The sequence below is a fragment of the Rutidosis leptorrhynchoides genome, chromosome 11 (assembly GCF_046630445.1).
Source record: "Rutidosis leptorrhynchoides isolate AG116_Rl617_1_P2 chromosome 11, CSIRO_AGI_Rlap_v1, whole genome shotgun sequence".
Classification (NCBI taxonomy): Eukaryota; Viridiplantae; Streptophyta; class Magnoliopsida; order Asterales; family Asteraceae; genus Rutidosis; species Rutidosis leptorrhynchoides.
In genome coordinates, this window is record NC_092343.1 from 34,678,774 (window position 1) to 34,688,836 (window position 10,063).

Below are 10,063 nucleotides of genomic sequence, written 5' to 3' on the forward strand. Positions count from 1 at the left end.
TATCATGATATTATCATGTATGAATATCTCTTAATATGATATATATACATTAAATTTCTTTACAACGATAATCGTTACATATATGTCTCGTTTAAAAATCATTAAGTTAGTAGTCTTGTTTTTACATATGTAGTTCATTATTAATATACTTAATGATATATTTACTTATCATAGTATCATGTTAACTATATATATATCCATATATATGTCATCATATAGTTTTTTCAAGTTTTAACGTTCGTGAATCACCGGTCAACTTGGGTGGTCAATTGTCTATATGAAACATATTTCAATTAATCAAGTCTTAACAAGTTTGATTGCTTAACATGTTGGAAACATTTAATCATGTAAATATCAATCTCAATTAATATATATAAACATGGAAAAATTCGGGTCACTACAGTACCTACCCGTTAAATAAATTTCGTCCCGAAATTTTAAGCTGTTGAAGGTGTTGACGAATCTTCTGGAAATAGATGCGGGTATTTCTTCTTCATCTGATCTTCACGCTCCCAGGTGAACTCGGGTCCTCTACGAGCATTCCATCGAACCTTAACAATTGGTATCTTGTTTTGCTTAAGTCTTTTAACCTCACGATCCATTATTTCGACGGGTTCTTCGATGAATTGAAGTTTTTCGTTGATTTGGATTTCATCTAACAGAATAGTGAGATCTTCTTTAGCAAAACATTTCTTCAAATTCGAGACGTGGAAAGTGTTATGTACAGCCGCGAGTTGTTGAGGTAACTCTAGTCGGTAAGCTACTGGTCCGACACGATCAATAATCTTGAATGGTCCAATATACCTTGGATTTAATTTCCCTCGTTTACCAAATCGAACAACGCCTTTCCAAGGTGCAACTTTAAGCATGACCATCTCTCCAATTTCAAATTCTATATCTTTTCTTTTAATGTCAGCGTAGCTCTTTTGTCGACTTTGGGCGGTTTTCAACCGTTGTTGAATTTGGATGATCTTCTCGGTAGTTTCTTGTATAATCTCCGGACCCGTAATCTGTCTATCCCCCACTTCACTCCAACAAATCGGAGACCTGCACTTTCTACCATAAAGTGCTTCAAACGGCGCCATCTCAATGCTTGAATGGTAGCTGTTGTTGTAGGAAAATTCTGCTAACGGTAGATGTCGATCCCAACTGTTTCCGAAATCAATAACACATGCTCGTAGCATGTCTTCAAGCGTTTGTATCATCCTTTCGCTCTGCCCATCAGTTTGTGGATGATAGGCAGTACTCATGTCTAGACGAGTTCCTAATGCTTGCTGTAATGTCTGCCAGAATCTTGAAATAAATCTGCCATCCCTATCAGAGATAATAGAGATTGGTATTCCATGTCTGGAGACGACTTCCTTCAAATACAGTCGTGCTAACTTCTCCATCTTGTCATCTTCTCTTATTGGCAGGAAGTGTGCTGATTTGGTGAGACGATCAACTATTACCCAAATAGTATCAAAACCACTTGCAGTCCTTGGCAATTTAGTGATGAAATCCATGGTAATGTTTTCCCATTTCCATTCTGGGATTTCGGGTTGTTGAAGTAGACCTGATGGTTTCTGATGCTCAGCTTTGACCTTAGAACACGTCAAACATTCTCCTACGTATTTAGCAACATCGGCTTTCATACCCGGCCACCAAAAATGTTTCTTGAGATCCTTGTACATCTTCCCCGTTCCAGGATGTATTGAGTATCTGGTTTTATGAGCTTCTCTAAGTACCATTTCTCTCATATCTCCAAATTTTGGTACCCAAATCCTTTCAGCCCTATACCGGGTTCCGTCTTCCCGAATATTAAGATGCTTCTCCGATCCTTTGGGTATTTCATCCTTTAAATTTCCCTTTTTTAAAACTCCTTGTTGCGCCTCCTTTATTTGAGTAGTAAGGTTATTGTGAATCATTATATTCATAGATTTTACTCGAATGGGTTCTCTGTCCTTCCTGATCAAGGCATCGGCTACCACATTTGCCTTCCCCGGGTGGTAACGAATCTCAAAGTCGTAATCATTCAATAATTCAATCCACCTACGCTGCCTCATATTCAGTTGTTTCTGATTAAATATGTGCTGAAGACTTTTGTGGTCGGTATATATAATACTTTTGACCCCATATAAGTAGTGCCTCTAAGTCTTTAATGCAAAAACAACCGCGCCTAATTCCAAATCATGCGTCGTATAATTTTGTTCGTGAATCTTCAATTGTCTAGACGCATAAGCAATCACCTTCGTTTGTTGCATTAATACACAACCGAGACCTTGCTTTGATGCGTCACAATAAATCACAAAATCATCATTCCCTTCAGGCAATGACAATATAGGTGCCGTAGTTAGCTTTTTCTTCAATAACTGAAACGCTTTCTCTTGTTCATCCTTCCATTCAAATTTCTTCCCTTTATGCATTAATGCAGTCAAGGGTTTTGCTATTCTGGAAAAGTCTTGGATGAACCTTCTGTAGTAACCAGCTAGTCCTAAAAATTGGCGTATGTGTTTCGGAGTTTTTGGGGTTTCCCACTTTTCAACGGTTTCGATCTTTGCCGGGTCCACCTGGATACCTTCTTTGTTCACTATGTGACCGAGGAATTGAACTTCTTCCAACCAAAATGCACACTTTGAAAACTTAGCGTACAGTTTTTCTTTCCTCAATACTTCTAGCACCTTTCTTAAATGTTCACCGTATTCTTGGTCATTATTTGAGTAAATAAGTATGTCATCAATGAAAACAATGACAAACTTGTCAAGGCATGGTCCACACACTCGGTTCATAAGGTCCATGAACACAGCTGGTGCATTAGTTAAACCAAACGGCATGACCATAAACTCGTAATGACCGTAACGTGTTCTGAAAGCAGTCTTTGGAATATCATCTTCTTTCACCCGCATTTGATGATACCCGGAACGTAAGTCAATCTTTGAATAAACAGACGAGCCTTGTAGTTGATCAAATAAGTTGTCGATTCTCGGTAGTGGGTAGCGGTTCTTGATGGTAAGTTTGTTCAACTCTCGGTAGTCGATACACAACCTGAATGTACCATCTTTCTTCTTGACAAACAAAACAGGAGCTCCCCACGGTGATGTGCTTGGTCGAATGAAACCACGCTTTAAAAGTTCTTGTAATTGGCTTTGCAGTTCTTTCATCTCGCTGGGTGCGAGTCTGTAAGGAGCACGAGCTATTGGTGCAGCTCCTGGTACAAGATCTATTTGAAATTCAACGGATCGATGTGGGGGTAATCCCGGTAATTCTTTCGGAAATACATCGGGAAATTCTTTTGCGACGGGAACATCGTTGATGCTCTTTTCTTCAGTTTGTACTTTCTCGACGTGTGCTAGAACAGCATAGCAACCTTTTCTTATTAGTTTTTGTGCCTTCAAATTACTAATAAGATGTAGCTTCGTGTTGCCCTTTTCTCCGTACACCATTAAGTGTTTTCCTTTTTCTCGTATAATGCGAATTGCATTTTTGTAACAAACGATCTCTGCTTTCACTTCTTTCAACCAGTCCATACCGATTATCACATCAAAACTCCCTAACTCTACTGGTATCAAATCAATCTTAAATGTTTCGCTAACCAGTTTAATTTCTCGATTCCGACATATATTATCTGCTGAAATTAATTTACCATTTGCTAATTCGAGTAAAAATTTACTATCCAAAGGCGTCAATGGACAACTTAATTTAGCACAAAAATCTCTACTCATATAGCTTCTATCCGCACCCGAATCAAATAAAACGTAAGCAGATTTATTGTCAATAAGAAACGTACCCGTAACAAGCTCCGGGTCTTCCTGTGCCTCTGCCGCATTAATATTGAAAACTCTTCCGCGGCCTTGTCCATTCGTGTTCTCCTGGTTCGGGCAATTTCTAATAATGTGGCCCGGTTTTCCACATTTATAACAAACTACATTAGCATAACTTGCTCCGATACTACTTGCTCCGCCATTACTCGTTCCGACACCATTTGTTCCTTTCGTTCTATTAACCCCTGGTCCGTAGACTTCACACTTCGCCGCGCTATGACCATTTCTTTTACACTTGTTGCAAAATTTGGTGCAGAACCCCGAGTGATACTTTTCACACCTTTGGCATAGCTGCTTCTGATTGTTGTTGTTGTTGCGGTTATTATTGTTGTTGGGATGATTGTTGTAGTTGCTGTTGTTGTTGTTGTTGTTGTTGTTGGGCCGTTTGTTGTAATTGCGATTGATGTTACGATTGTTGGGATAATTGTTGCGATTATTGTTGTAATTGCTGTTGTTGTTGTATTGGTGATTCTTATCACTGTTTTCCTCCCACTTTCTTTTGACTTGCTTCACATTGGCCTCTTCAGCAGTCTGTTCTTTAATTCTTTCTTCAATCTGATTCACTAGTTTGTGAGCCATTCTACATGCCTGTTGTATGGAGGCGGGCTCGTGTGAACTTATATCTTCTTGGATTCTTTCCGGTAATCCTTTCACAAACGCGTCGATCTTCTCTTCCTCATCTTCGAATGCTCCCGGACACAATAGGCACAATTCTGTGAATCGTCTTTCGTACGTGGTAATATCAAATCCTTGGGTTCATAACCCTCTAAGTTCTGTCTTGAGCTTATTGACCTCGGTTCTGGGACGGTACTTCTCGTTCATCAAGTGCTTGAATGCTGACCACGGTAGTGCGTACGCATCGTCTTGTCCCACTTGCTCTAGATAGGTATTCCACCATGTTAACGCAGAACCCGTGAAGGTATGCGTAGCGTACTTCACTTTGTCCTCTTCAGTACACTTACTTATGGCAAACACCGATTCGACCTTCTCGGTCCACCGTTTCAATCCGATCGGTCCTTCGGTTCCATCAAATTCCAAAGGTTTGCAGGCAGTGAATTCTTTGTAGGTGCATCCTACACGATTTCCTGTACTGCCAGATCCAAGGTTATTGTTGGTATGTAGCGCAGCCTGTACTGCGGCTATGTTTGAAGCTAGAAAAGTACGGAATTCCTCTTCATTCATATTCACGGTGTGTCGAGTAGTCGGTGCCATTTCCTTCAAAATAGTCAAATGGAACAAGTTAATCATACAGAATATTAAGAGTAGTTAATAGTATTTCGTAGCATAATATGAACTCATTTATAAAAGCTTTTTCTTCATATTAGCGTTTTATAAGTTTAAATTCGGGTAGTACCTACCCGTTAAGTTCATACTTAGTAGCTAATATACAATTCAACTACTACAATTCTATATGAAAAACTGATTATAATAATATTTCGCGTTCAAACTTTTATTCAATATTTTACAAACTTACAATACCGCTTATTTTACATAAAGCATGAAATATAGCACACAATAACTTTGATACAAGATAGTTGTGAAGATAATTCTAGCTAGTACACAAGTCGTTCAGCAAAGGCAATAAAGACACGTAATTCATACGTCCAGAAACAAGTCATGCATTCTGGTTTTACTAGGACTACTTCCCATCCTTGGTCTTGTGGAACATAACCGTTATGGCCGTTGATAAGACAGCGTGTTGTAACGTCGTCAAAGGGACGAGGGTTACGTAATGTCCAACAGTCCCGTAACAATCTAAAAACCTCATTTCTTACCCCAATTACCGACTCCGTCACTTGTGGGAACGTTTTGTTTAATAGTTGTAGCCCGATGTTCTTGTTCTCACTTTGGTGAGAAGCGAACATTACTAATCCGTAAGCATAACATGCTTCTTTATGTTGCATGTTAGCCGCTTTTTCTAAATCACGAAGTCCTATATTCGGATATACTGAGTCAAAATAATTTCTTAACCCGTTGCGTAAAATAGCATTTGGGTTCCCCGCAGTATATGCATCAAAGTAAACACATCGTAACTTATGGATTTCCCAATGTGATATCCCCCATCTTCCGAACGAAAGCCTTTTATAAACCAAGGCATTCTTGGAACGTTCTTCGAATGTCTTACAAACTGATCTCGCCTTAAATAGTTGTGCCGAGGAATTCTGACCGACTCTAGACAAGATTTCATCAATCATGTCTCCGGGTAGGTCTCTTAAAATATTGGGTTGTCTATCCATTTTGTGTTTTTATACTGTAAAATAGACAAGAGTTAGATTCATAAAAAAAATACTTATTAATACAAGCAATTTTTACATATATCATAAAGCATAAGCACACTATATTACATATATTACACCACACGAATACAACTATCTTATTCCGACTCGCTCGTTTCTTCTTCTTCGGTTTTGGTTCGTTTTGCCAAGTTTCTAGGGATATATGATGTTCCCCTAATACGAGCCGTTATTTTCCACATTGGTTTAGAAAAACCTGGTGGTTTAGAGGTTCCCGGGTCATTGTTACAACTTAAGGACTTCGGGGGTTGACGATACATATAAAGTTCATCGGGGTTGGAATTAGATTTCTCTATTTTTATGCCCTTTCCCTTATTATTTTCTTTTGCCTTTTTAAATTCAGTTGGGGTAATTTCTATAACATCATCGGAATTCTCGTCGGAATCCGATTCATCGGAGAATTGGTAATCCTCCCAATATTTTGCTTCCTTAGCGGAAACACCATTGACCATAATTAACCTTGGTCGGTTGGTTGAGGATTTTCTTTTACTTAACCGTTTTATTATTTCCCCCACCGGTTCTATTTCTTCACCCGGTTCCGATTCTTCTTCCGGTTCCGATTCTTCTTCCAGTTCCGACTCTTCTTTCGGTTCCTCTTCGGGAACTTGTGAATCAGTCCACGAATCATTCCAATTTATATTTGACTCTTCATTATTATTAGGTGAGTCAATGGGACTTGTTCTAGAGGTAGACATCTATCACATAATATCAAACACGTTAAGAGATTAATATATCACATAATATTCATATGTTAAAAATATATAGTTTCCAACAAAAATGTTAAGCAATCATTTTTAAAGAAAACACGGTCGAAGTCCAGACTCACTAATGCATCCTAACAAACTCGATAAGACACACTAATGCAAATTTTCTGGTTCTCTAAGACCAACGCTCGGATACCAACTGAAATGTCCCGTTCTTATTGATTAAAAACGTTCCATATTAATTGATTTCGTTGCGAGGTTTTGACCTCTATATGAGACATTTTTCAAAGACTGCATTCATTTTTAAAACAAACCATAACCTTTATTTCATAGATAAAGGTTTTAAAAAGCTTTACGTAGATTATCAAATAATGATAATCTAAAATATCCTGTTTACACACGACCATTACATAATGGTTTACAATACAAATATGTTGCAACAAAATAAGTTTCTTGAATGCAGTTTTTACACAATATCATACAAGCATGGACTCCAAATCTCGTCCTTATTTAAGTATGCGACAGCGGAAGCTCTTAATAATCACCTGAGAATAAACATGCTTAAAACGTCAACAAAAATGTTGGTGAGTTATAGGTTTAACCTATATATATATCAAATCATAATAATAGACCACAAGATTTCATATTTCAATACACATCCCATACATAGAGATAAAAATCATTCATATGGTGAACACCTGGTAACCGACATTAACAAGATGCATATATAAGAATATCCCCATCATTCCGGGACACCCTTCGGATATGATATAAATTTCAAAGTACTAAAGCATCCTTTACTTTGGATGGGGCTTGTTGGGCCCGATAGATCTATCTTTAGGATTCGCGTCAATTAGGGTGTCTGTTCCCTAATTCTTAGATTACCAGACTTAATAAAAAGGGGCATATTCGATTTCGATAATTCAACCATAGAATGTAGTTTCACGTACTTGTGTCTATTTTGTAAATCATTTATAAAACCTGCATGTATTCTCATCCCAAAAATATTAGATTTTAAAAGTGGGACTATAACTCACTTTCACAGATTTTTACTTCGTCGGGAAGTAAGGCTTGGCCACTGGTTGATTCACGAACCTATAACAATATATACATATATATCAAAGTATGTTTAAAATATATTTACAACACTTTTAATATATTTTGATGTTTTAAGTTTATTAAGTCAGCTGTCCTCGTTAGTAACCTACAACTAGTTGTCCACAGTTAGATGTACAGAAATAAATCGATAAATATTACCTTGAATCAATCCACGACCCAGTGTATACGTATCTCAGTATTGATCACAACTCAAACTATATATATTTTGGAATCAACCTCAACCCTGTATAGCTAACTCCAACATTCACATATAGAGTGTCTATGGTTGTTCCGAAATATATATAGATGTGTCGACATGATAGGTCGAAACATTGTATACGTGTCTATGGTATCTCAAGATTACATAATATACAATACAAGTTGATTAAGTTATGGTTGGAATAGATTTTTTACCAATTTTCACGTAGCTAAAATGAGAAAAATTATCCAATCTTGTTTTACCCATAACTTCTTCATTTTAAATCCGTTTTGAGTGAATCAAATTGCTATAGTTTCATATTGAACTCTATTTTATGAATCTAAACAGAAAAAGTATAGGTTTATAGTCGGAAAAATAAGTTACAAGTCGTTTTTGTAAAGGTAGTCATTTCAGTCGAAAGAACGACGTCTAGATGACCATTTTAGAAAACATACTTCCACTTTGAGTTTAACCATAATTTTTGGATATAGTTTCATGTTCATAATAAAAATCATTTTCTCAGAATAACAACTTTTAAATCAAAGTTTATCATAGTTTTTAATTAACTAACCCAAAACAGCCCGCGGTGTTACTACGACGGCGTAAATCCGGTTTTACGGTGTTTTTCGTGTTTCCAGGTTTTAAATCATTAAGTTAGCATATCATATAGATATAGAACATGTGTTTAGTTGATTTTAAAAGTCAAGTCAGAAGGATTAACTTTTATTTGCGAACAAGTTTAGAATTAACTAAACTATGTTCTAGTGATTACAAGTTTAAACCTTCGAATAAGATAGCTTTATATGTATGAATTGAATGATGTTATGAACATCATTACTACCTTAAGTTCCTTGGATAAACCTACTGGAAAAGAGAAAAATGGATCTAGCTTCAATGGATCCTTGGATGGCTCGAAGTTCTTGAAGCAGAATCATGACACGAAAACAAGTTCGAGTAAGATCATCACTTGAAATAAGATTGTTATAGTTATAGAAATTGAACCAAAGTTTGAATATGATTATTACCTTGTATTAGAATGATAACCTACTGTAAGAAACAAAGATTTCTTGAGGTTGGATGATCACCTTACAAGATTGGAAGTGAGCTAGCAAACTTGAAAGTATTCTTGATTTTATGAAACTAGAACTTTTGGAATTTATGAAGAACACTTAGAACTTGAAGATAGAACTTGAGAGAGATCAATTAGATGAAGAAAATTGAAGAATGAAAGTGTTTGTAGGTGTTTTTGGTCGTTGGTGTATGGATTAGATATAAAGGATATGTTATTTTGTTTTCATGTAAATAAGTCATGAATGATTACTCATATTTTTGTAATTTTATGAGATATTTCATGCTAGTTGCCAAATGATGGTTCCTACATGTGTTAGGTGACTCACATGGGCTGCTAAGAGCTGATCATTGGAGTGTATATATCAATAGTACATACATCTAAAAGCTGTGTATTGTACGAGTACGAATACGGGTGCATACGAGTAGAATTGTTGATGAAACTGAACGAGGATGTAATTGTAAGCATTTTTGTTAAGTAGAAGTATTTTGATAAGTGTATTGAAGTCTTTCAAAAGTGTATAAATACATATTAAAACACTACATGTATATACATTTTAACTGAGTCGTTAAGTCATCGTTAGTCGTTACATGTAAGTGTTGTTTTGAAACCTTTAGGTTAACGATCTTGTTAAATGTTGTTAACCCAATGTTTATAATATCAAATGAGATTTTAAATTATTATATTATCATGATATTATCATGTATGAATATCTCTTAATATGATATATATACATTAAAAGTCTTTACAACGATAATCGTTACATATATGTCTCGTTTAAAAATCATTAAGTTAGTAGTCTTGTTTTTACATATGTAGTTCATTGTTAATATACTTAATGATATATTTACTTATCATAGTATCATGTTAACTATATATATATCCATATATATGTCATC